We start from the raw sequence: 26,608 nt of genomic DNA on the forward strand, positions 1-26,608 counted from the left end.
TAGTCACAGATTCTGGACTTGATGATTGCAGGGATGGTAGATTCTTTCTGTCCCACTTCCAGCTCCATTTGTCTAAGGGATGGCAAAACCCCCCCCCCAAAAAACAAAAAAAATCCCATCCCCAATACTTGTTTTTTGCATCACATGTGACTATGCTCTTTTGTCATGCATAACTCCTCACCATCCTCCTAGCATCTTGACCTGATGGTTCATGATAACTCTCCTCAACCTGAGGAGTCTGTTCCTGTCTGTTATCAGCTTCCATGCACAAACCAATGCCTGGAGCCACACCTGTATACAAGCAATGAGGGGAGTTCAGCCTGTGAATTAAAAGATGGAATCAGGCCATGGCCCTTGAATCTGTGCCTTCAATCTGCATCTTGCCTGGACAGCAGTCCTGACCTCTTCCTGAGCACTGACAGTGCCCTAGACTACACCACCTACTGCACCAGAAGCACCTGCCTGGCATCACCTCTGCTGTACCATAATGGCCCTTGAATCTGCCTACTGGTCATTATATTCTTCAGTCCTTGCTGGTCATCAACATCGTCTGGCCTAGAAGGACCCACTTCTTGGTCAACACCCACATTTTCTTCTTGCTGTCCATGATGTGAGCCTATTCCAAGATTAGGCATTGCATTTCCCCCTTTATTATGTGCATTTTCAGATTGAGATACATCATCACTACTTGTTCTCATCTCCCTGTAAGAAGACATCCTTGTTGTCATTGCTCAACTGAATACAATTTCAGCACTAAAGCAAAGCTTCTAACCTCCAATCAAGTGTGTCCCACCCACCAACTCAAGGGAGTTGACGGTATCCCAGCAATGAAAATGCAACATTGCCACTTAATCTTGGACAACAATGGATAGCCTATTGGCCCCAAAACTAGCACCCCTTGCAGTACTTCTTTATCTTGTTTGCAATCTAGATGGAATACATTAAAATTCCTTGAATCTTCTTCACTCTGCAATTGCCTCTTGCTGTCACAAATGACTAGCAAGCCTTCAAACTAATTTGACACTTGGTTTGCTTGGGGAAATTCCCTTCACCATGATCCTTGGCTAACAATTTCAGCCCCAAATCACTATTGGCCAACTGGCCTCTTGAATCTCCTGAAGTTCTTCAATTTCAATTATTGAAATTCAAGTCCTAGGCCTGGAAATATTAGCACTCTCCCCGAGGTGGTTGTCAAACCCTAATTTCTTCTGTAAATTAGGGTTTACAGCAGAGATTCTTCAAAGTGTCCAACTGCAAGGGCTAAAACTATTGGAATTTGTTGAGACAAGATGAGAAATCTCTATAGGATTGAGAGAGAATGCTGTAGAGAGAGAAATTTCAAAGTTTCATCACGAAGAGAGGCTGAAATCTGCTACTACCTTGTCCAAACAGCCCCAAGAGCTGTCACCCACAGCCAAGGAGCTCAAGAGATGCAATCACCCCCTACAAAATGGTATCACCTACTTCCTGGAGGCCTTGGCTGCTATTGCCTGATCTTGAGGCTGCTTCTGGTGCCTATGGATGGACCTATTCAGCTAGTGCCTACTCCAAACAGCCTCTACCTCAACTGCTAGACCCCACAATGTTCTCTCTCTCTCTCCTTGCCTACAAAGGAATATTACACTAGAGACATGCACACACAAACAGGCATGGAACATCTTTTGTCGTCTTGTGCGGAAAAAGAAGAAAATTTATTTAGCCAAACTAGAGTCAGAGATGTATCAACTCTTTTTGAGCAGAGACAGCAAGAAGGCATGGAGGAAATTTCATGGGAGACAACCCCCAATTCAGTTAACATCACCTATGGTATGGCATGAACATGCTAAAGCACGGAATGATGTTCCATCACAAGAGCAGATACCCTGTCTATCAAACTATAGGCCAACACAATGTGGTTTCTTTACGAAAAAGATGGTGAGATATACCATTTGGAGGTTGAAGAACGGGAGAGCACATGATCAAGATGGCCTTGTGGTAGAGCATTTTGCACATGCATGTTATCCACTGTCCCCTATCTTGGCCAATCTCTTCAATAGAGCCGTATGTGAGGGGTTTCCAATAAGTTGGTGTGACCACACAATAGTGCCGATTTTTAAGAATGAAGATCCATTGGTCACTAACAACTATCGTACTATTATGATTGGCCATACACTAGCAAAGATATATGCCTCTATTGTGGAACGGCTTGAGTTGGTGGGCTGAAACAAATAAAATACAGTCTGCAAGACAAGTTGGCTTCCACCGCGGATACAACACGCTAGACCATATATTCATGCTAAGGGCCTTGATTGAGGAGGGACGATCATGGAGACAAATAATCTATTGTTGTTTTGTGGATTTTTGCAAGGCTTTTGATACTGCACCATATGCAAGACTCATACAAAGGTTGCGAGCCATTGGGGTCCCTGAGGATATGCAAGGGTGTATTTACGCATTGTATGAAACTGTAACAAGGAGAGTACTGTTGAGAAAACCCTTAACCCTTCACCCGCAGTTTGTGTTTTTGCGTTTCAGCGTTTTGCGTTTAGGGTTTGCAACCCCAAAAAGGGGCGCCATCCTAGACTGACTATACCTATTTATAGGCCACTCTCTCATTCATTCCTTACAGCTGATTCATTCAGTCCGTCACCTCTTCTCCCCAACCTCTCCATTACCCTCACACCCCTTCAAGAGGACATTAGGGTTCGTGGTTCGTGGTTCGTGGTTCGTGGCTGTCTTCATCATCTTCCTTATGCTACGGCACCCTTGTTCCCTTGTATCACATTCACTCCATGATTCAGAACTTCATCATTCCATTCATCAGTGTTTCTTCTCTCTTCTCTTCTCTTCTTCATGTTTGCCGAGTTCACTCCGTGTTCCTCCCCACCAACCCTACTATCTCGCTGGTAAGTCATCTTTTGACATGGTATCAGAGTTGGATCTGCTCACCTAGCAGCGAAGATCCTCCAATCCAGTGAACGCAAAGACCGGTGGTGAGTTCGGCATCCACTTCTCTTCTTCTTCCGTTGCATCAAAATCTCGTTTTTGCAGATTTCAAGGGTTTTCAGCTTGCTGCCCACACCCCTTTCACGGGGAGGACATCGCAGTCTTAGCCGTCCCTTGCTGTTATCTACAGTCTGGCGCCTGTTTCCAGCCTTCCACCCGTAGTTTGCAGCTGTTTACAACAGAACGACATTTGTTGATCACTCTCCATTCAAAAAACAATCTCGTTTTTGCAGATTTCAGGTATTTCAGCTTGCTGCCCACACCCCAAACACGGAGGACATCGCGGCCCAAGCTGGCCATTGCTGTCTACAACAGTCCCGGCGCTTGTTTCCAGCCTATCACACACAGTTCGGAGCTGATTTCAGCATATTGACTGCTGCTGCTGTTTTTTTCCTGTGTTTTTAATCTTTCTCTCTCCTACAGGCTTTCTTGTCTGCATTTTTAGTCTTTCTCTCACCTGCTATCTACGTTTTTAGTCTTTCTCTCTCCTACAGGCTGTCTTGCCTGCGTTTTTAGTCTTTCTCTCTCCTCACCTGCGTTTTTCTACTAGTTGCAATCTCTTACTACTGGTCACATCCTCCTCCCATTGGCAACTCACTTCCAACCCTTCCACTACCCTCCCACCCCTTGAGGCGGACATTGCGGTTCATGCTTCACACTGCTCTCACACCCCTTGCGGCGGACATTGCGGTTCGTGGTTCATGGTGGCTGACCTCTTCCACCTCTTCCTTCTTCAGCAAGGCATACTGGTATCCATGGCTTCTTTACCAACAGATGACCAAACTACCGGGTGCTCCTACTGTGGCATCAACGGACACACCACTGATGCTTGCCGACTTCCACCTTTGCTCCCCACCCCCCCAAAGTATATGCATCTTCCACTAAGCACTCCTTGTGCCACCTCTCCTTTCTAGGCCACAGAGATCATTCTACATGGTCTATCAGTGTACTATGCTCAAGGCAATAAGACACATCCGATGCGCACTAAGTCCTTTCGAGCACGTGGAGGATCGATTGGCGCTACGACCTCCTGGAGATCGTCACAATGCCAGCGGCGGCCTTCTCCCTACAATCCGCTCCATCAAGAGACCGTGATTATTTGATACCGTCTTCTTGTCAGTCTGCTCCTTCGAGAGACGATGGTTGCTCGACTCCTTCCTCTTCTTTGGCTACCCAGTCCGCTCCACTGAGAGACAGCGATTGTTGCCCACCTCTTGCTCATTCTAAGCCCCACCCTTTCCCACCCTCGACTATTCAGGTTTGAAAGGGTACCTCTGGGAGCTCTTTGGCACCCCAAATACCTTCTTCGGCACGACCGGTGGCACTTCCTTTGTCATCAGACATTTCAAAGTCCGTGATCCATGAGTTTTTGGATTCCCTATCTACTTCAGAGGGGGATGTATTTCTTTGCCCTCAGAGGGGGCATCTACTTCTTCTTCGACTTTAGCAGGGGCCCCTCCACCTCCCACCTCAGAGGGGGAACCTACTCCACATGAAGTTCTTCACCCATCCTCCGCTTTCTTGAGGTGGCTGTCTTCGACCACTCATCTCTTCTACCGATACCCAGGATCTTCAGGTACCACCTAGATCGAGACATCGGAGGTTCATCGCGACTTGGTGGCGAGGCCTTCGTATTCCTTCCAGCATGGATGCACGGAGCTAGTGGCTTCTCTCCCGAGGTTGAGTTTCAGTTTCTCCAGTTCACTCTGTCTACCGTTCTTTACTACAGGTTCCCTTTCCGGTGGTAATCTTGGATCTTAGGGATCCTCTACATCTTCTTCCTCCTCTTCTCTTCTTGCCTTGATCACTTAGTCAACATGGAGCCACCTCCCGAGATCGAGTACGGGCATATCCTTATGGTTCTTGGCACCACACAAAGTCTGACATTCCTCCTATGCATTGCATGTTTTCATCATCTTTGTACTAGGGCGCTTGGGCTAGTGAACTATTTCCCCACGAGGGACACTGTCCAAGTGGCACCTACTGCATGAGCATTCTTCAGCATGTAGCATTGCATCTCCAACTCACTCTTCTCTTGTTTCCCTTTTTGGGCCTGAGAGGGGGTGTTGAAAACCCTTAACCCTTCACCTGCAGTTTGCGTTTTTGCGTTTCTGCGTTTTGCATTTAGGGTTTGCAATCCCAAAAAGGGGCGCCATCCTAGACTAACTATCCCTATTTATAGGCCACTCTCTCATTCATTCCTTACGGCTGATTCATTCAATCCATCACCTCTTCTCCCTAACCTCTCTACTACCCTCACACCCCTTCAGGAGGACATTGCGGTTCGTGGTTTGTGGCTGTCTTCATCATCTTTCTTATGCTACAGCACCCTTGTTCCCTTGTATCACATTCACTCCATGATTTAGAACTTCGTCATTCCATTCATCAGTGTTTCTTCTCTCTTCTCTTCTCGTCTCCATGTTTGCCGAGTTCACTCCGTGTTCCTCCCCACCAACCCTATTGTCTCGCTGGTACGTTATCTTTTGACAAGTACGAGTGCTTGGAGATACAACAGACTCAGTGTCTAGCACGGTTGGTCTGCATTGCATGTGTTCTATGAAGATAAAGGTCTCAAGGTTAATCTTGGAAAGACTAAAATTAGAGTCTTTAACACCTCACAAGCTTGGGTGACACGTTCAGAGTATCACTTTGTGTATGACAATCAACCTGTGGAATGGTTAGACAATATGTATACCTTGGGGTCGCTTTCAAAGGGCCACGGTTTTCATGGAAGGAAACTTTAGAGGCTAGGCTCACACGGGCGTATGTAGCTTTGGGTACCCTAGAATTGCAGTGTGCACACATACAATTTCAAGAGCCTCGTACCAAACCGTGGCTTTTTGACACATTAGTTATGTCCATCTACTCTATGGGGCAGCCATTTGGAGCCCAAGCCTTTATCATACTAGACAGATGCCACTTACAGACTATGATGGACTGGAAGCACAACATTATGATGGTTGGGAACACATGGAAAGACCGCTGGTCTTGATGATAGCATGTTTGATAAGGGCAAAAGCCTCAGTACCACAGGAGTTCATCCGAGCAGAATTGGGCGCTGCACCCATGGTAGTAGAGGCATTATTCCAAGCAATTACTTTCCTCCAGAGGATATGGCAGCTCCCTAAAGATCGATACCCTAGACTAGCCCTGGAGTCTTCATGACACCTTGCAGCAAAGGGAGATAGACAGTGTTGGTATGCACATATGAGCACGTGGCTAAACGTACATGGCATGAGTACTATAGACAAACTGCCACCATTTGATTACAGACTCGATTGCCCTACTTTGAATCTCAATCGTGCAAAGTTGAATAGTGTGATTAGAGCAGATATCACTAAAGTGGAGTCAGGAAGGACTTGGTCCAAGCCCCCTTTCCCATTAGACACGAAAATGGCACAATACCAATGCCACTTCTTGCACTCTCTCATGATGGTTTCATAGTGAGGCCGAGATACATGGATGCTCAACTCTCCCATGGGCTCCGAGTTACGATTGGTCAAATTCACAACTCATCACATCAGTTGTTGATTGAGACAAGTCAATGGAGCCATATTGCAGCCAATGAGAGGATGTGCCAACTTTGTGAATGGGAGCCAGAAACAGAGGAGCACTACATCTGCAGATGTACTATATACTATGATATCCGAGGCCGCTATCATTGCCTCTTTAAGGAGGGCTTTGGACCACTGGACTATGAGGACCAAAGATGTTTGGGTCTTTTCTTAGGCGACCCCAACCTCATCCACCCCTCTAGAGAACAGTTACAGACTTTTTCAGTGTAGCTAAACCCCCAATCGCTGCCATCCCAAACACTACATCTCCTACTAATAGGCATCATCGAGGGACATCATCAAGCGGCATCACAGTTGACAGAACTACAGCATTACGCAATGCACGACGCCCTAGAGTACCTATTCGGTGACATAGGCATGCCCATATGCATCACATTCGCATCACGATTGCTCGTCACAAATACAGATTGACGCGCTGACTCAGTCGGAGGTAGCTTGCAAAGTCGTGGTGGATTCCATAGACTAAGGAGGAGATACTCTACACTCTTTTAATCTTTTTAAACCTAGTTTTTTCAGTTTTTTCAGATTTTTTCAATTCTGCATACTTCTCATACCTGTCATCCCAATCCATCATGTAGACCTACACATTTATCTCTATATCTTCTTCTCTAATGAGAGATGATGATACCAATTGTATTGGTTATGGTCTCATAGGCCATTCTAGCCTTTTAGAGATGTTAATAGATCTTATCTTGTCTTCTCTTCTCTCTCTCTCTCTCTCTCTCTCTCTCTCTCTCTCTCTCTCTCTCTCTCTCTCTCTCTCTCTCTCTCTCTGTGTAAAGCTAATTGAATTAAGTAGTAATTATTTACATCATACCATCCAATCAACATTGTCTCTATATCTCTTACTTTCTATTACATCAGGACCATCAAGTCAGCATACTCTGTCTCTCTCATTCTCTCTCTGTCTAATATTTACATGAGGCCTGTAGGCTCTCAGAACAACCTATTACATGAACAGTACTAATAAATCACACAGAAGGAACAGTTGGATATCTCTGTGTGTGTGTGTGTGTGTGTGTGTGTGTGTGTGGGCGCGCGCGCCAGCCTCCAACCAACCTCTACTCACTTGCATAGGCCAATTTTGCCAAGTGGCAACCTTCTTAATCCTTTTCCAACATTATTAAATTAATCTTTAAAATATTAATTTTGAAAATTGATTTAACAATTTTTTCTTGATCCAAAAAAAAAAAAAAAAAAAAAAAAAACTAGCCAGCCAACCATTAGATTAGCTAGGCCAATTTATTAGTCAAAGTATTCCTGAACACTCATTAGCTAATTATTTCTTGATCAAAAAAAAAATCTAACCAACCAACCATTAGATTAGCTAGACCAATTTATTAGTCAAAGTATTCTTAAGCACTCATTAACTAATTTTTTCTTGATCCAACAAAAAAAAAAAAAATCCAACTAGTCAACCATTAGATTAGCTAGGCCAATTTATTAGTCAAAGTATTCTTGGGATGGCATCAAGTAACTAATTAGTATCACGTCCCTAGTGTCACCATTAACACCTATAGCTAATAAACGGATCTAGCCTAATTTCTAACTCCAAGTACCACCTACTACTAGCACTTATAAAGTACAACTTGCTACACCTTTTGCCTTTGGCACTAATTGATATGTCAAGGTCCTAGCTCCCACATTGTTAAATAACTAAAGTGTGCATCACATATGCAAGTCACATTTGCACAGTTGATTAGCTCTTAATCAAATGCTAAGCAAAGCATCAAAATTTCATGTTCTCATGTGATAGCAGTAGCTAGCTTGGCGAAGAGACCCATGTGAGGGCTAGGCAACCTTCTCATAGCCGTCCACACAAGTAGAAATGCAAGTGAGCACTGGCACATATGGGGATATCTAGTCATGAGTGTGTTGGGTATCTCACACGCCTTACTTACGCCTATGCTCATATGGGAGTGTGCGGGTGATCACTAGGACACTGGGGCACTTTTTACTCTCGGTAGGAGAGGTTTTTTCCCCCAGATTATGTGTACTATTTTGTATGTGCTTGTGGTGCACACTTACGGGCACTTACTGTGTTCGGGTGTGAACAGCCCCTTATAACTCTAAGGTATAAGGGTTATCATTTGTACTTTCAGTTTACATTCTATTCAGTACTATTGCATTGGGTATCGTGCTCAACTCTGTCTCTCACTCTCACACTGTCTACTGCACTTCAGCTGCACCTCGATCCTCTCCCATCTGACATTTGGTATCAGAGCTCGGCTCAGAGCAGTCTTCAGTCTGCAGTCTGCAGCCCCCGCCAGTTCTGCCCCAGCCGCCTGTTCCTGCTCAGTCCGTCAGCGCGCAGCACCAGACGACTCCTCTGCCCAGCGTGCAGCTCCAACAATCAGCGCGCCACCAGCAGGAGCCGTCAACGTTAGTCTCGTCAGTCACGTCTGACATCAGTCTGCTTCACGTCAGCTGCAGGCGCTGACGTATGCCAGCGCGCTGTCCAACAGTGCAGTCCTCGTCAGCCCAGGCGCCGCCTAAGTCGTCTGTTAGCCCATACGACTTCCGTCAGACCACCGTCAATCCACCCGTCACACGCGACTGACCTGCGCCCGCCCGTCAACGTCACGTGCAGCCCGCAAGTCTGACATCAGCCCGTCCTGCCCGCCGTTTTGACCACGCGCAGCCAGCTCGTCTGACGACCACGTCAGCCTGTCCTGCGCCAAACTGCCCGTCGACCAGCACACGCAAGTCTGCTCCACGTCAGGTAAAATTTTCAACAAATTTTTTTAATTTCAGCACAGAACACAGTTCTGGAAGCGGAGGTTCACACGCGGCAAGCACAGAACAAGTGGGGGGATAAATTTCATGCAAATTTCTGGACTGGATCGTCAGAAATTTTGGGGCTTTTGTGTATTTGGAGGACAGATGCATTTGAACTGCTGATACAGTCACAGAAAGACTGTTTTTGACAGAAATTTTGGCAGAAAATTTTGGGGCTTTTGATGTTTTAGTGCTGCTGAGCACTAATTGCACCTTGGGAAGCGTGCATCAGTGACAGTTTTTTTGAAAGAGTACCCTTTGCACATTAATTGCAGACTTGTGTTTGCTGCAATTTCTGGAAATTTGCAGATTTCCAGCCCGTACTGCATTGACATTGCTCTATTGCCTTTTGGGAAATAATGGCAAATCAGGGAGGAGATGTATTCACCTATGTGTCCAAGGAAGACCGATTGGATGGGAACAATTATTCCCTTTGGTCTTTCATGATGAAGAATGTATTAGTGGCCAAAAATTTGTGGGATTATGTCAGTGGAGAGGAAGCACGACCGGGAGTTGTGGCTCCCGCTACTCCTCCTCCAGGAGGACGTGCAAGAGGGCAACCTCAGCCCCCTCCACCTCACCCCGCTCAGCCACTTCCCCCAAGAACTGCAGCTCAGAAAACTTGGGATACACGGGATGCACAGGCTATGTCGCTGATTGCATTGGCAGTTCAGCGTTCTATCATTCCTCATATTCGTTCAGCAGCTTCTTCACAAGAAGCTTGGTTGATATTGGAGCAGATGTTTGCAGGAAAGAATGAGACTCGCATCTCTTTCTTGAAGAAAGAGCTAGAGACTCTAAAGATGAATGAGGGTGATTCTATGCAGGATCATCTCAACAAAATTCAGGACTTGCGGGAGCAACTCATGAATGTGGATGAGTACTACTCAGATGCGCAGCTGATTTCTACAACATTGAATTCACTGCCTCCCTCTTACTTGGCTTTTCATACTGCCTTGAACCTCACTATGAGGATTTCGAAAGAGCCCATCACTTTCATTCAGCTTGTCAGTTTGCTTCTAGAGGAGGAACAAACTAGACGGAACAGTGGTGTGGATGGTATAGCCTCTGAGCAGGCTTTTATGTCAAGGCAGAAGGGTAAAAACAGCCAAGGGAAAAATGCTTCGCAGAGTTCTGGTAGTAGTAACACTTCACAGACAAGTCAGAAACAGGGGGGCACGCAAGCCAAGAAAGGAAAATGCCATTACTGCAAGAAGCCTGGCCACTACATCACTGAGTGCAGGAAGCGCATCGCCAAAGAGAAGAAGAAGGAGTCAGGGATGTCTGTTTCTGCAGCTCCTTCCACTGCTAGTGAGTCCGAGTCCTTTGTTGCAGACAGGGACTATTGTTTTTACACTTGCAGTTATGATGTCTCTTGGGCTGATAGAGCATTTAGCTCTACAGAAGATGCTGACACTTGGTTCTTTGACAGTGGTGCTTCACGGCATATCACATCTCGTAGAGATTTGTTTGCTTCTCTTGGTGCACCTCCCGTTGGGAAGTCTGTTCAGTGTGCTAATAATGCATCATACCCTGTTCGTGGTATTGGGGAGATTCAGCTTACAGCCATTGATGGCTCTATTCTCCGCCTACAGGATGCTTTGTATGTGCCTGGCATTAAGAAGAATCTGCTTTCCATTTCTTCTATGGCACGTTGTGGTTTGCAGGTCACCTTTGATGATGACCGTTGCATGGTCCGTGACAAGGAACACATGACATTGGTCTTGACAGGTTCTCTGTGTCATGGGTTATATGAGTTGGATGCTCTTTCGGTAGATCAGTCTGCATATTTGACATCCACTCTTACTCCTGCTATGTTAGAGGCAGAGTTATGGCATGCTCGTTTGGGGCATGTAAACTATGGCAGCTTGATGCTATTACAGCGTACTCAGATGTTGGATGGATTACCTCTCTTGGAGAGACCTCCTGAGCATTTATGCGAGGGTTGCATTTTGGGAAAAATGCATCGTTTCTCTTTTCCCCGTGATGTTGCTTTTAGAGCAACAGCCAGATTACAGCTTGTGCATTCGGATGTTTGTGGGCCCATGCAGACACAGTCATTGGGTGGTTGTTACTATTTTGTAACATTTATTGATGACTTTACACGTTTGTGCTGGGTCTACTGTTTGAAAAAGAAGTCAGAAGTGTATGATGCATTTTTGGCTTTCAGTGCACTTATGGAAACTCAGTCTGGTTGCAAGATTAAGACTCTCCGTTCGGACCGAGGGGGGGAATACATGTCCTCTATGCTGAATTCTTATTTGCAGCAGAAGGGCATTATCCATCAGTACACTACTGCATATACTCCACAGCAGAATGGGGTAGCAGAGAGGAAAAATCGGTCACTCATGGAGATGGCCAGATGTATGCTGAAGGCAAAGAGTTTGCCTCATAGTTTTTGGATGGAAGCCGTCATGTGCACTTGCCACATTTTGAACAGATGTCCTACCAAGGCCTTGAAAACCGTCACACCTTTTGAGGCTTGGCACAGCCGCAAACCTTCTGTTGGCCACTTCCGTACTTTTGGGTGTCTTGCATATGCCCATATTCCACAGGTACTTCGAAAGAAGTTGGACAACAAGGCTGTAAAATGCATCTTTATGGGATATAGCAGCGAAAGCAAAGGCTACAGACTCTATGATCCCGTGACCAAGAAGGTTTTTGTCAGCAGGGATGTTGTATTTGATGAAAAATCAGAATTATCCTTGGCTGGTTTTGATACATATCAGGCTGCCCGTGATGTCTTTGAAGGGCTGCTGCCCATCACATTTGGTGATTCAGCTGGTACTTCAGCAAATGAACCTAATGTTCAGCCAGCTGCTCCTATGGAACATGCAGTAAATCAGCACATTGCTGAAACTGAAATTCAGCAGGAACTTGTACACAGTCAGGAAGCAAGACAGGTGCCTAGATGGTACACGCAGACTATGAGAGATAGTCATTTGGAAACACCCTTGGCTGGTCGTACTCGAAGGCAAACTCGACTGCATGATTCAGCACATTCCATGGAGTTTGTTATGGCAGCATGTACTCATGATAATGAGGAGCCTGAATGTTTTGAGGATGCACGACATAGTGTGCATTGGATGGCAGCCATGCAAGCTGAATTGGATTCTATTCATAAGAATCATACTTGGGATTTGGTGTCTTTGCCAGTTGGCAAGCGTGCCATTGGTACGAAATGGGTCTACAAATTGAAAAGGAATGCAGATGGATCCATAGATAAGTACAAGGCACGGCTGGTAGCTAAAGGCTACGCACAGAAAAAGGGCATTGACTATGAGGAGACCTTTGCTCCTACCTCCCGTATGACGACCATTCGGTCTATGATTGCATTGGCTGCACATTTTGGTTGGAAAGTGCATCAGCTGGATATAAAGACTGCATTCTTACATGGGGAACTTCAGGAAGAAGTGTATGTACAGCAGCCCATTGGTTTTGCAGTTGAAGGCTCAGAAAATTTAGTATGCAAGCTGAAAAAAGCTCTATATGGTTTGAAACAAGCTCCACGAGCTTGGTACGCAAAGATAGATGCCTTCTTGCTTAGTCAGGGGTTTGTAAACAGCCCATCTGAGTCTACCCTTTATGTACATAAAGAGGGGGGATCCATGCTGATTTTGTGTCTATATGTAGACGACCTTTTGCTCACTGGAACACGTGCTGATCAGATTTCAGCATTCAAAAATAATTTACAGCAAACTTTTGACATGTCTGACTTGGGTATTTTGCACTATTACTTGGGCATCCAGTTTGTACATGATGCTAGAGGCATTGGATTATGTCAGTCAAGGTACATTGGGCAACTTCTTGAGAAGTTTGGCTTACAGGATTGCAAGCCAGTTTGTACACCCATGGAACCTGGGCTCAAACTGTCATTACATGATGACAGTGATTTGTTTGATATCCATACTTATGCTCCAGCAGTGGGATGTCTCATCTATCTATGCCACACTCGGCCAGACATACAGTTTGCCGTTTCAGTTTTGAGCAGGTACATGCATCAGCCTCGTATGTCGCATTGGCAAGCTGTGAAGCGTGTGTTTCGTTACTTGCAGGGTACTAGAGCTCTTGGATTGCTTTATGCCAAGGGGGGACCACTGCAGTTACATGCTTACAGTGACTCTGATTGGGCTGGTGATTTTGATACTCGTCACTCCACTAGTGGCAATTGTTTCTTTCTTGGCTCGTCATGCATTTCTTGGCTTAGCAAGAAACAATCCACTGTTGCCACGTCGTCATGTGAAGCTGAGTACAAGGCAGCCTTCACTACTGCAGTTGAGTGCGTATGGCTTAGACGCTTACTTGCTGATTTGGATGTATCTGTTACGGAGCCTACTCCTTTATATACTGACAGTCAGAGTGCCATTGCAGTGGCACGGAACCCTGTGTTTCATGCTCGCACGAAACACATAGAGATTCACTACCACTTTGTCAGAGAGAGGCTACATGCAGGTGATATCAGCCTTGTCTACTGTCCTACCACCAGCAATGTGGCAGACATCTTCACCAAAGCTCTTCCACGAGACAAATTTGAAGCATTTCGCGATGCTTTGAATTTGACGCCCTTTGGTGGCGGATGATCCTTGTACACTTGATCACTCTTCACTCCAGGGGGGTTTGTTGGGTATCTCACACGCCTTACTTACGCCTACGCTCATATGGGAGTGTGCGGGTGATCACTAGGACACTGGGGCACTTTTTACTCTCGGTAGGAGAGGTTTTTTCCCCCAGATTATGTGTACTATTTTGTATGTGCTTGTGGTGCACACTTACGGGCACTTACTGTGTTCGGGTGTGAACAGCCCCTTATAACTCTAAGGTATAAGGGTTATCATTTGTACTTTCAGTTTACATTCTATTCAGTACTATTGCATTGGGTATCGTGCTCAACTCTGTCTCTCACTCTCACACTGTCTACTGCACTTCAGCTGCACCTCGATCCTCTCCCATCTGACAGAGTGGAAAGGCAATGGGTCAATAATTGATCCACATGGCCACTTCCATGACTCTCCACTAACCAAGGCCAACCAACTCTTTACTTAAGGGTTGGACCCATCGCAGTTGCCTGTGACCTAGCCAAATAAGGAAGAAAGGGTTCACGAGCAAACACGGGCTAGGTGACCTTCGTTCTTCATGACTTGTGCGATACTCCTTGCAATTATCTCGCCACTATTCAAAGGATTGTTGAAAATGCTCCTCATCTATATCATCAAAGCTGCAAAACTAGTTGTAAGACATCTTCGATGTCGTGCAAGCCATCTACAAAAAATTTGCCTTTTGGTTGTAGACATCCCCAAAACAGGAGGAAACGGCTACAAGATCACATATCAATGTAGAGGGTCCACCTAGGGAAAAAATACAATCGCCTAGCACAAGAAAATTTGTCGCCTCCAAGCAAAAGTCTATGTTTTCAGCAAAACGCTGATGTGACAAGGCTGCTTGGCAGTCTGGGTTTCCTCCGCGAGAAATGAGCTTAGTATCTCTCTTAGATAATGATACCATGTGAGAGTGTGCAGCAAGATGGAAATAGGAACATAGAAACAAAGGAAACAGAGAGAGACTGCCAAAAAAAAAAAAAAAAAAAACTGCACTGGACAACAAACAAATGCTCAATACAGGAGTCATCACTCCCCCCATCATAGTTGTCAGATACAAAAGGTACGATACAGTATGGTACGATAAAATACGGTACTAGATGGTATCCTATGATTTTATAAGGTACGATACGATATTAGTACCATAAAAATTTTAATATAATTTTTTTTAAAACCCCTAAATCATTAAATGATAGAACACCTTTAAAGTGAAAATAGCCATTTCATTACAAAATAAGACGAATACATGAGGGTGGCCATCACAGTCGCATGGACTGCACAAAACATGTGATACAACTATAGTCTAGTATATGCATGGATGATGCATCATAGTGGCATCATGCATATGGATACAATGATAGTAGATATAAAAAAGAGAGAGACCTATGAATCTATGATGAGGCATCACTATCATCATCATCAAAACCATCTAAGTGCGGCTACTAGAGCCCCACCTTACATACATCCACAAGCCACTCGAACCACTCCTCAATGTTGGAGGGTACCAAATGACCATGCCCCTACTACCACCTACTCAAACTCCTCACCCACAAGCACACTAACTATGAGTGTCATGAGTATCTACTGTTATAAGCTCTCTATAGAGCTCTGCAAAAATCATCTCCTTCTTGTCCACCTCCTGATGTACACTCAAAAGAGTGTCGCCTGTCAACTTAAATGTATCAACATTCACCTACACAATACACATAAGATTGTGAAATGCTAAAGTCTAAATTGTAAAATATAAACTTCAAAGTTTAAAACAACAAATTTTAAATTTAATGGTTAAGTGTTTAAACTTTACTTGCTTTAGACTACCCATGCTCATCATAGCCCTCATCATGCATAAGTTAGTGCGGCAGTAGACTAGCCACTCTAACTATCGTGTGCTAAGTTGATTGCGAATCTTTGTGTGAATGAGAGAATAGGCACTCCAGTTTCTCTCACATGCACCCGAAGAGCAATCTTGGGCAAGGATCCTCATGGCTAAGGGCTGAGGGATCTCGTATCCAATGTCTTGACACCAAAATAAGGCTTCACAAGTGACTCTCCTTCAACAACTGGCAAAAGCAAAAGACACATGCCCTCTCTGATCTACATAGTATCCTAGCTCCTCCAACACTACATTGTGGTTATCCACAGGGATAACACGAGTCAAATAAGCAAGTTGATTCGAACGGAGCTCTCTATCATCCATGACCACCGATGACTCGTAGGCTGAATATACCAATGCAACAAAACCGTGGATGGCCGTATGCATCCAAGCCCATCTCCTCTCTACTATCTCTAAAACATGTGCACGTTGTGTCTCTATGATCACTGTTTGTACAAGCATGTGCCTCAATCAATGCCACTCTAAAGAAGTGAACGAGAAGGCCCATGGTGGACCCCTCGCAATCACTCATACGTAACACCCTATAAAAGGGAGTCACAACAATGACAACCACACAAACTTTCTACCAAAACTACTCATTAAGGTACAAGTGCTGCATGGCTTTGGCCTCCTTTGTCTCGTGCTCATCCCACTCATTCCATAGAGTGGACAACAGTGTTTAGTGCAAAGCGGGGACCACACCTCATAAAGGCTCTCCAACAATAACCACATGTAAGTGAACCGAGTCAAAGAAGGCTTCTTCAACTCAAGTGTGCTATGCTCACGATACATCGCAAGCACCTTTACCTTTACCGTGAGGAAGGTAACAACTAATGTAGCTTTGCAGACCACCCTCTTTACCCACTTTCCCGATGTCCTCCACGAGCAAGTCCAAACAATGACTTGCACATAGAGTCCACACAATCGTAGCAAACTTAGCCTCAAGCAAATGGCCCATGCACCGACAATTCCATGCATTGTCGGTAACAACTTGCACCACATTTACAAATTACAAGTAACAATACTTGGAGGTTAGAGAGATAGAGAGTTGAGTCTTTCATATTTCAACTTTCAAAATTCAAGAATGAAGAGAGATGGGGATTGAAGCCAGGGGGGAAAGAGAGAATCAAGATAGATATTAGAGAGAAATTAGAATAGGAAGATAGATAGTTATACATAAATCATAAAGAAAAAAAGTAAAACTAATTTAAAAGGTAATGTATACCTCAATGATAGCTTGCCGAATGTGACGGTATGAATGCGCCCGTCGTTTTCCTCCCCCTCTTGCCAATATCTATAGCCCACAAAAGTAAGTGCTAAGTGGATACAATACGAGTATGTTGATAATGCCTCGTTTCTTATGATCACTCCATCCGTCGGTGAGAATCAAGCAACCATACATTATCCATGCAGCTCGAATAGGATAAAGGGCTCTATCAATCCTCTTCTCTTCATCAATCTTTTTCGTTCTCATGTCATTGTATGTGACACCAGTCCATTCTTCACATGGACCCACATTGGCAATGGCTTTTACCATCTTCTTCTATTGCTCTTGCTTTAGGACATTGAATGCAAGATTGCACTCAATCATTGTGCGTGCAATTTCAATGTCCGCAAGTCGCTACCTTTCTATAAGAAAGGCAACCGATCCATGCACATGACCAAGGTCTTCAGAGAGAGAGAGGATTGTCTCTCTAGTGCCACATAAGCCTCCACTCTTTCTCTTTTACCGGAACTGGATGCGGATGTGGAGCCCCCACCACCAACGGTAGAGACTTCTCCCGCATCAGTTGAAGGTACGCCCACATTCGATACTTCCTCATTAGTAGGCATAGGAGTTGGTGTCGATAAGCCACTTCCTCCTCTCATGGATCCCCCTCTCATCTTGGTGAGAATCTCATCTGCAATGTTTTAAGGGATCTCCTTGCATGGAGCAACTTGCCCCCCCGCCCCCTCTCTTGGAAAGATGTTGAAGAAGCCAAGTTGCACCACTTGTATAGTGCTTCCCGCAATACTTGCACGTCCAATGGTGGGAGTTGAACTTCTTTTTGTCACTCTCCACATGGATCGCGTGCAAATTGAAGGCCTCGTGCTTCTCACAAGTCATGGTGCTGATGATAATGGAGAGGCTCGAGGGAGAGTGAGAGAGAGAGGCGAAGAGTGAGATGCTCGAGTCTTGACTCTTGAAACTTGAAAGTGGAAAGAGAGGGAGAGGGTTGGTGTAAAGTTGAAAGAGCAAGAGTAAGAGAGAGGGGATGGGAGAGGCTTGAGCCTCGAGCCTTGATAGGGTGCGGGAAAGAGAAGGGAGAGAGAGGCTAGAGCTTTACAAATCACAAATCAATTCAAGATCCAAGAGAGGGAGATGAGAATGGAAAATGCTTGCTGAATTGGTGTAGAAGCATGAAAGAGAGGAGCATCTTTTGTAGATGAGAGGGTCAAACACTCAAAGAGCGGTCAACAATCAAAAAGGCATGCCAATTGGATGGAATCCAAGGAGGGCTAGGGAGGAAGTACACAGTTGGAAAAGGGGGTCACCCCGTTCCCAAGCCCCCCAAAGTGCCACGCAAGACACGTGCAGGCGGAATGTATAGGTGAAATGCAGGGAGATGCGGGAAGGTGCAACAGACACGGCAACAAAAGAGGGCCCATTTTTCGTACGAAACCATATGGTTACGTATGGTACGATTAGTATCGTATGGCGTACGACAGCAATTATGCCCTCCGTGTAGACCATAACGTCAATGAGGACACTACATCATGCTCATGATAACGCCAACACTCGAGACGGAGGAAGATGACAGAGTTGCAGTGTGCACCTACCAAAGGGAAGACTAAAGAATACCAAGGACCAACCAACTAGGGGCTATATATTGCCAAAAACCTAAAAAACTAACCAACCTTTGAGGACCTAAAATATGGCCGATCAGCATTTAATGTTGGTCAGATCAGCATTTAATGATGGATAAATGTCATACGGGCACAGAAAAATCCCAAGAAATATGGACAATGTTTGGCAAGATAAGGTAGACTAGTGTATGCAAAACTGCCTGGAAAATGTACACAAAATCCCGACTAGAGGATTAAACGCACTAAAAAGCAATGCACACAAAATCCCTACCCCTGGAACCCAAGGAGGGCTGGGGAGGGAATACATAGTTGGAAAAGGGGTTGAGATGAGGTATCCAAGGCTTCCCATGCCCCCAAAAGTGCCACCCAAGACATGTGCATGTAAAATGCGCAAGTGGAACACAAGGAGACACGGGAAGGTGCGACAGACGTGGTGGCAAAAGAGGGCCCTTTTTTCATACAAAATTGTACGGTACGAATCGTACGGTATTGATCAGTGAGGACACTAGATCACGGTAATGATGACGCCCACACTCGAGAGGGAGAAAGATGACGAAGTTGGAGTGTGCACCTGCCAAAGGGAAGACTAAAGAATGCCAAGGACCAACCAACTAGGGGCTATATATACCCAAACACCTAAAAAACTAGCCGACCTGCATTTGAGGGCCTAAAATAAGGCCGATCAGCATTTAATGCTGGGAAAATGGCCTACGGGCATAGAAAAAATCCCGAGAAATGTGGACAATGTCTAGCAGGTGAAGGTAGACTGATGTATGCAAAAACTGCTTGGAAAATGCACACAAAATCCCAACTAGAGGATAAAATGCACTAAAAGGAAATGAAATGGCTGCTCTAAAATGAGATAACTCCTCTATAAAAACAAGTGACATACATGTCAGAGCTACTAAAGTCTCGTTTGACTCAAAATGAGACTCAGAGGCAAGAGATAGCAAGGCATGACAAACAAGACTGCTAACAGGAGTAATATGATGCTCTAACATAGTGAGTCTGACTGATGTGACTTCATGACTGTGACTGAGAGATGAGATGCTCTAACCAGTTTGTGATGCAGTGAGGCAGTGCTCTAATGCAGTGATAGAGTGATGTGATGCCCTTATGTAGTGATTGTGATTGTAAGTGATGCTAGTTGACGTGATTATGTGACTATGACTAAGGAGATGCAATGATGTATTGAATGTGACTAATGCAATTGGGAGATCATATACTATTAAAAGACCATACAATAGGTGACCCTAGTATTAATGCAGTTCTGAATACATTTAATGCAGTAAAGGCAATTGTGCTTGTGAAAGATTACAAAACTTGCAAAAACTTGGTGGGGGGGGAGGGAAACTCTGAAAAATTTGCAAAAGTAACACAAACTACAAGCTGAGTGGCTTTGCACATAGTGTGTCACTACAATTAATTGGGGGATGGATCATCCACGCAAATGTAAGCATCAAACTGTGGAAAATTAATATTTGGGAGACGAATCTAATCAAGAACTAGCACAACCATCCATGGAAGCAATGTTCCACACCTCTTCTAAGAACACACGATACAAGACGTATGGCCATAAGGCCCATGACTGGACCATCTCCCCAAGATTTGACAAACATGGAAAGACTTCACGCACTATAAATGAAAGAAAGTATGAAGAGATTCATCTCATGATTCGCTCTAAACTACGAAGTATGAGATAGGAGTTGGAAAAAGAAATACGAGAACGGGGGTGAAGGTCAAACTAATAGCAAACCAAAAGGCAAAAATGTAAGATATGCATATAAAGATTAAGAATGAATTGAAGGCACATATGCTATCCAAAATGCACATGCTGAAAACTGAAATGCAAAAATTGGTAGATGCTTTTGCAAATCTGAAATCTTGGAATTGAGGGAAAACTTGAATACATTTAAGAAAAAAGAAATAAACAAGCAAGAAGAACGACAAAAATGAAAAGAGCCACTAAATGAAGGTTCACTCATGGAGAGAACTTTACGATGAGATATTCTAGTATTGGGTGTCAAAAGACGACATACCAACGAGACAGTAGGGTTTGCAGGGAGGAACACGGAGTGAAATCGGCAAACATTGAGAAGAGAAGAGAAGAGAAAAGAAAATCTGATGAATGGAATAATGAAGATCTGATTCATGGAGTGAATGTGATAGAAGGGAACAAGGATCCCATCACACAAGGAAGATGATGAAGACAGCCACGAACCGCGAACCACGAACCACAATGTCCTCCTGAAGGGGTGAGAGGGTGGTGGAGAGGCTGGAGAGAAGAGATGATGGACTGAATGAATGAGCCGTGTAATGAGTGACAGAGGCAGCCTATAAATAGGCAAGAGACTGTCTAGGTTGGCGCCCGGAGGGAGGGCATCAATTGTCTAGGATGGAGCCACATTGTGGACACCCAGTCCCTTTTTGGGGCTGTCCACTATGAAACCCTAAACGCAAAACGCAAAACCCTAAACACAAAACGCAGAAGATAGTCAGGAGATTGGATGAGTTGTAGAACCTGAAACTCAACCTCGGGAAAAAAGCCACTAGCTCCGTGACTCCATGCTAGAAGGAATACGAAGGCCTAGCCACCAAGTCACTGCTGAAGACCCAAGGGCCTCGATCTAGGTAGATCCTCTAGATCCGGAAATGACTGCTCAAAGGAGAGCCACTCCTCGAAAGTGAAAGGTGGGGGTGTGAGAAGAACCTCATGGCACATACGGTCCCTCTATAAATCAGGAGGAGTAGAAGTAGAAGCCCCCTCTGAAGCAGAAGAAGAATTGGAAGCCCCCTCTAAGGGCTATCCTCCTGAAGGGGTGTGAGGGCGGTGGAGATGCTGGAGAGAAGAGGTGAGGGACTGAATGAATCAGCCTTGTAATGAGTGACAGAGGCAGCCTATAAATAGGCAAGAGACTATCTAGGGTGGCGCCACAGTGTGGGCGCCCAATCCCTTTTCGGGGTTGTCCACTGTGTAACCCTAAACGCAAAACGCAAAACGTGAAACCCTTAACGCAAAACATGAAACCCTAAACACAAAACTCTGAATGAAGAGTTTCTCAACATTGGGGACATATTATTAGTGGGAGATTTCAATGCATGCACTAGAGGTAGACAGAGTGACATTTTTATGCATGATACTACCATGTTCGAAGAGATTCAACATCAGAGTGAATAGTTGTTACCATCCAACCTGTCCTCCTTGGATACATAGGTAAATACATCAACTCCCTGATTTGCCATGATAATTAGTGCGAAAAAAAAGAGCAAAAGAGCAATGTCCTAGCTGGACCAACCTGGAAATCTCAAAATTCCCAAAAATTACAGCAAATAACTTGCTGCAATTAGCAAACCGAAGCACCCTCTATCAAAACTATCCATAATGTACGCAATCCAAGGTGCATTCAATGCTTAATAACACTGTAGAGGCAAAAACCCCAAAGTTTCTTGCCCCAAAATGCTCAAAAACAGTCTATTTCAGACTGCAACTCTCTACATGTACCCAAAAGCCCAAAATTCTTGACTTATTTGCCAAGAAATTTTTGAATCAATCATGTCCCTGACACATATCCAGATTGTTATGCCTACCCGAGCAAAAGCCCCATTTTTCGAAAATTAATCTAGAATAAAAAAGTAAGTTTTACTTTGACAAATTTGTACCTGGTGGTGGCAAGAGCTATTTGGAGTCGGGAGCAATTGGTCGCAGTCGTGCTAGTGGCAAGCGGCACTGGTCGAGCTAGAGGTGGGTGGCACTGGCACAAGCGAGCCACACAGGTAGGCATCTTAGGGCAGAAGCGGGCGACGAAGGGCGGCTCAGGACGCAGGGGCGGCATTGGTCACAACCAGCCTAGATCCTGACAGGCGGCACTAGGCAGGCACAGCAGCAGAGCTGCGTTATTGGTGGCTGACGACTGCTGCCTGAGGCGACGCTTCTGCTACATGCAAGGTAGCTAGTGGAGGCACTACTGATGAGGTAGCTTGTGGGGCAGCATTTCAGCTACAGGCGGGTCAGTTGGAAGAGGCGCTTCTGCAGGCAGACAACAGTTGCAAACTATAGGTTGTTGGCACCAGGGTACAGTGCGAGGCAACTGGCGGGGACTCCTAGAGGTTGAGGCTAGAGCATAGCTGGCCCCTGTTGCTAGTTGTAGAGCACAGGGAGAGAAGACTGAGTTGAACTCAGCTCGAATACCAAATGTGAGAGGTGGAGAGGATCGAAGCTCACCTGAGAGTGGAGTAGATAGTGTAGAGAGTGAAGCACGACACCCAATGCAATAGACTAAAAGTCTAAGATGAAAGTACAAGGTACAACCCTTAAACCTTAGGGTTGTAAGAGGGTGTTCACACCCGAAAGTGTGTGCAACATGATAAGTGCCCGTAAATGTGTAACATAGGCACATTAAAAAAAGAGAATAAATCTGGGGAAAAAAACCGCTCGTATGAAGAGTAAAAAATGCCCCAGTGTCCTACTGATCACGGACACTCCTCTATGAGCATAGGTGTGAGTGAAACCCAACAAAATTATGGGCACAAATTATGGGAGCTCCCACTTCATAGATACTCTAGATTGGCACTAGCTTCATCTAGACAACTAGCAACGAAAGGGCGAGAGGAACTGTTTGTTTTCACAAATGATTATTTAGATGAGCCTATACGGTTTGGATATTGACCACTTCCACTTTTCGACTACACCCTTGATTGCCTTACACTTTCCCTCCGTCAATCAAAGCTGAACAAGGTGATCAAAGCTGATATCTTGAGGATTGAGACAGCGAGGGCATGGATCCACCCACCACTCCCTCTAGGATCGAGGATGGAGTTCTACCAGAGTCATTTATTCTCTCTTTGATGATGGATTCACTCTTCGGTCAGTATATATGGACACCCATTTCTCCCATAGCATACGGGCTGTTATTGGACAGATTTGCACTTTCTCATGGGCTATAGATGGAGACAAGAAGATAGACAGATACTCTAGTAAAGGATAGGACCTGCCAGCTTTGTGGCCAAGAGCTAGAGACAGAGAAGTACTACATATACAGATGTACAGTACACTATGACATATGAGGATGGTCCCATTGCCTCTTCCATGATGGTTTTGGACCTCTTCATCATGTTATAAAGTGCAAGGACCAAAGATGACTAGTTCTTTTCCTACTAGATCTTCAGAGGCACCACACAGACTACTGCCAAACAGGAGGCCAGCTCACCTGAAGGGACCCGCACTGAGAACAGTGAGACATTTTCACAAATTAGATCCTACTGACACTACTTGCCTAGCAAAGATAGAGTCACCCTGCCACACATCTTCCACTTCACACCATGGAGTCACATTGGATAGAACCATTTTACTTCGTGAAGCATGACAACCCCATCTACCAAGACCACGTCCAAGGAGACCACACAATAGCCAGATCAAAGCCATTATCATGAGACACTAAGGACTCACCACCAGGCATATCAATGGAGCAGTTAGGGACTGCATTAAAGCTGAGAACCTGTGCAGATCTTGAGACCAGCTATAGCCAATAGTCTCCACCACAGTTTTTTGTAAATAGTTTTGTCAAATTAGGTTTTCCTTTTCTTTCCACCGATGGGACAACGCTAGACATTGTTCTACTCTAGCATAGTCCCATTGTATAGTTATTCTCAGCATTGTTTCATAGGTCACTTACTTATTTTAATGTTATCTTCAATTTCTTGATGAATGACACTAGACATGGATGTACTCTGAATTTTGTCTCATAGGTCACATTGGCCTCATGTACGTCAAACTGTCTTTCTTTCTTTCTTTCTTTCTGTCACCACTGTCCACACCATTACCTATTCTTCCAATCATGGGTTCTTACAACGCACCTCCACTTCAGGCTCCCATCGTGAACGACCTTGAATACATGGATGATGTTTGACTGATTTCTCCCAATCCCAAGCATACGCATGGGTATCATCCGAAGGATCTTGTCCCATGTTCAATGGGGGTTTGTCTCTTGTGGAAACTCTCCATACTCAAAGAAATGGAACAGCAACTCACTAAGATTCACACTCCCCATTTTCCACTTGTGCATGTGGCCATGCATAGGCCACCTATTCAGTTCCATCTTGATCCCTTCAAAGTGGAGAAGACAGAGAGTGATGAGACTGCATCGCGACTCATGGCTGGCCAAGTGGATGGGCTACTCTGATTTGTATCAAGTCAATAAAGTAACAAACACATCAAGCAAATACAAATGATGCTCTAGAGTACACATGTGTGGAGCTATGCCCCAGGCCCAAATCGTGAGCGGATTTCAATCCCTTTTTTTGGAGTGTGTCGTGATTGACGATCTGATTCAAAACTTCCATAAATTGTTTGGGCTTGATGTGGTTAAGAAGTCCATGGACATGTACAAACACAGATTCAAGGATATTCTTTATTAGACGAAGGCCTTGGACAATCGATCCACAAACACTCCTCTATATGTGCTACCTCTTTGGGTTGCTGCTCTAGATCTGAGAACCACATCTATTGTGATTGAGGCCTTGTTTGAGACAATGTGCTTTATACACCAACTATAGAACATTTATGTATAGGTACTCTTGACCAAATTTTGAATCCTTGCCATAGCTAGAGCAAACAAGGAGTCAAGGTGCTAGTAATCACATGCTGATGTCTTGTTTGGCATTATGGGCTAAGTCTCTAAGCACTACCCCCTTTTATGTACAACTTGGGGGCACCATGTTTTGCACTTACCACCATGAGTGGACTTAGATGATCAAATAGGACATAGTCAACCTAGACATGGTCAAGACGTGACAAAAACAAGCACAACCCTTGGGGACATCTTTGTCCTCTATCAAGACCATCTATTCTCTATGACACCTGATGGCTTCCTGGTACAACTGAGATACAGGAATGTGCATCCCTCCTAGATTCAATGTGCAATTGGCTCACTCTCCACATCTTTATGCTAACTCCGTGTTGGGACAGCTAGATACCTAAAAGGGGGCGTATACCAATGGACATCCTATACTAGATCTGCTAGGAGGCAAGAATAGGATTACCACATGTGTCACCTACTACCGGCATATCAAGAGATTAGAGTTTGCTACAATAGCCTCTTCAAGAAGGGGACCTCCATTTCACTCTTGATGAGTGTATCAAACTAATGCCACCTTGGACACTGCCTACTTCAGCTTTGCAAGCCCGAATAGAGAGTCCTCACAAACTTCTCTTGACCGATGGGATCACCATCTGATACTAGCCATGCTCTGATGCCATTGGTTGTAGTCCGCAAAGTCTTAATGTCGGACACATCCATTATTGTCTTATTGCCACACCGTGCCAAGTTAATGTCCATGAGGTTTCAATTCAGCCCAACACTTCAACCAAACAATTTCTAATCTTACAGAATTTCCATTTGCATCTTGCCTACCAGACTAAGTGACATCAGCCAATATTATATTCCTATCTTGAATGAGTCTTGTAGCATACAGACATCTCTCAATGGTTCCTCGCAATCTACCCAGATGTTCTCAATCTCCCACAGACCATTGACCAAACGAATCAAAGTGGATTGCAATGTGAGTAAACAATATGCTAACATTTGAATCCAAACTTGCTTTTGACGCAGTACATTGTTAGAAGAGTTGTTTTCTAGCCTTTGCACATGAATGAATGTCAAATACTGTTAAAGCCATACATCTCTGGAGAGAGAACTTTATCTATCACCATAAGGCTCCATGTCTTTTTATATTTTTGGTTTCACCAGAAGATGTGCATATTCGCCAAAATGAAGGAATCAATTTCAGCTTTAGTCCCCATAAACAAGGGTAGTTGGAGTCTCACATACGCCATCAGTATGAACTGAGCAACCCTCCATGCCATGAGCAACAACAAAGTGGGAAAGTTTTTTACATCAAAAGTATATACTATTAATAAACACCTCGATCCAAAAAGGGGAACCAAGGTCAAAAAGAAT

The 26,608-nt window shown here is 44.6% G+C and overlaps 1 protein-coding gene across 1 annotated transcript in view; it reads right to left on the reverse strand.

Moving 5' to 3' along the window:
- Positions 1–26,608, reverse strand: part of LOC148039041 (uncharacterized) — a 183,147-nt gene that overhangs the window by 41,692 nt on the left and 114,847 nt on the right. The gene's annotated exons all lie outside the window — the stretch shown is intronic.

This window comes from Lygodium microphyllum, chromosome 3 (assembly GCF_053477565.2).
Source record: "Lygodium microphyllum isolate KBCC chromosome 3, Lygodium_microphyllum_v1.1.10, whole genome shotgun sequence".
Classification (NCBI taxonomy): domain Eukaryota; kingdom Viridiplantae; phylum Streptophyta; class Polypodiopsida; order Schizaeales; family Lygodiaceae; genus Lygodium; species Lygodium microphyllum.